We start from the raw sequence: 1682 nt of genomic DNA, 5'->3' as shown, positions 1-1682 counted from the left end.
GTTTGGAGACTAGCGTGCAGAAGGCCTGTTACAGAGAGGAGAGGTTGGTGACTGGGGTGCAGAAGGAATGTTATAGAGAGCAGAGTTTCGAGACTGAGGTACAGGTGGACTGTTACAGAGAGCAGTGCTTGGAGACTGGGGTGCAGAAGGATCTTGCAGAGAGCAGAGGTGTCAGACTGAGGTGCAGATAGACTTCTACAGAGAACAGTGGTTGGAGACTGAGGTGCAGAAGGATAGATACAGAGAGCAGAGTTTTGAGACTGAGTTTTAGTAGGAACCTACAGAGAGCAGAGGTTGGAGAGTGAAGTGCAGAAGGACTGTTACAGAGAGTAGAGGTTGGAGACTGAGGTGCAGCAGGACCGTTGCAGAGAACAGACTTTGGAGACTGAGGTGAAGAAGAATTGTTGCAGAGAGCAGAGGTCGGAGACTGCGGTGCAGAAGGACTGTTGCAAAGAGAAAAGGTTGGGGACTGCAGTGCAGAAGGACTGTTGCAGAGAGCAGAGGATGGAGACTGGGCTGCAGAAGGAACGTTGCAGAGAGCAGAGGTTAGGGACTGAGGTGTAGAAGGACTCTTAGAGAGAGTAGAAGTTGGAGACTGGGGTGGAGAATGACTGTTTCAGAGAGCAGAGGTTGGAGACTGAGGTGCAAAATCCTGTTACATAGAGCAGAGGTTGGACAGTGGGGGTGCAGAAGGATCGTTGAAATAAGCCGAGCTTGGAGACAGGGGTGCAGAAGGATCTTTCAGAGAGCAGAATTTGGAGACTTAGTTGCAGAAGGACTGTTGCAGTAATCAGAGGTTTGAGACTGGGGTGCAGTAGGATCATTGCAGACAGCAAAAGTTGGAGACTGGGGTGCAGAAGGATCTTTGCAGAGAGCAGAGGTTGGAGACTGGGGTGCAGAAGGCCTGCTACAGAGAGCAGACTTTTGAGACTCTTGTGCAGAAGGCCTGTTACAGAGAGGAGATGTTGGAGACTGGGGTGCAGAAGGACTGTTATAGAGAGCAGAGTTGGGAGACTGAGTTACTGAAGGATCTTACAGAGAGAAGAGATTGGAGACTGAGGTGCAGGTGGATTGTTACAGAGAGCAGTGGTTGGAGACTGGGGGTGCATAAGGATCGTTCAGAGTGCAGAGGTGTCAGACTGAGGTGCAGATGGACTGTTACAGAGAGCAGAGGTTGGAGACTGAGGTGTAGAAGAACTGTTACAGAGAGCAGAATTTGGAGTCTGAGGTGCAGAAGGACTGTTACAGAAAGAAGTGGTTGGAAATTGGGCTGCAAAAGGACCGTAAAAAAGACCAGAGTTTGGAGACTGCAGTATAGAAAAAACTGTAACAGATAGCAGTGGTTGGAGACTGAGGTGCAGAAGGATAGATACAGAGAGCAGAGGTTTGAGACTGGGGTTCAGAAGGACAGATACAGAAAGCAGAGTTTGGAGACTGGGGTGCAGAAGGACCGTTACCAATAGCAGAGGTTGGAGACTGTGGTACATACGGATTATTACAGAGAGCAGAGGTTGGAGACTGGGGTGCAGAAGGATTGTTGCAGGGAGCAGAGGTAGGAGAGTGAAGTGCAGAAGGACTGTTACAGAGAGTGGTGGTTTGAGATGAGGTGCAGCAGGACAGTTGCAGAGAACAGAGTTTGGAGACTGAGGTGCAGAAGGATTGTTACTGAGAGCAGAATTTGG

This window comes from Ictidomys tridecemlineatus, unplaced genomic scaffold (assembly GCF_052094955.1).
Source record: "Ictidomys tridecemlineatus isolate mIctTri1 unplaced genomic scaffold, mIctTri1.hap1 Scaffold_278, whole genome shotgun sequence".
NCBI lineage: Eukaryota > Metazoa > Chordata > Mammalia > Rodentia > Sciuridae > Ictidomys > Ictidomys tridecemlineatus.
The sequence above is the reverse complement of the archived record's forward strand: the minus strand, read 5'-3'. Positions refer to the sequence as shown.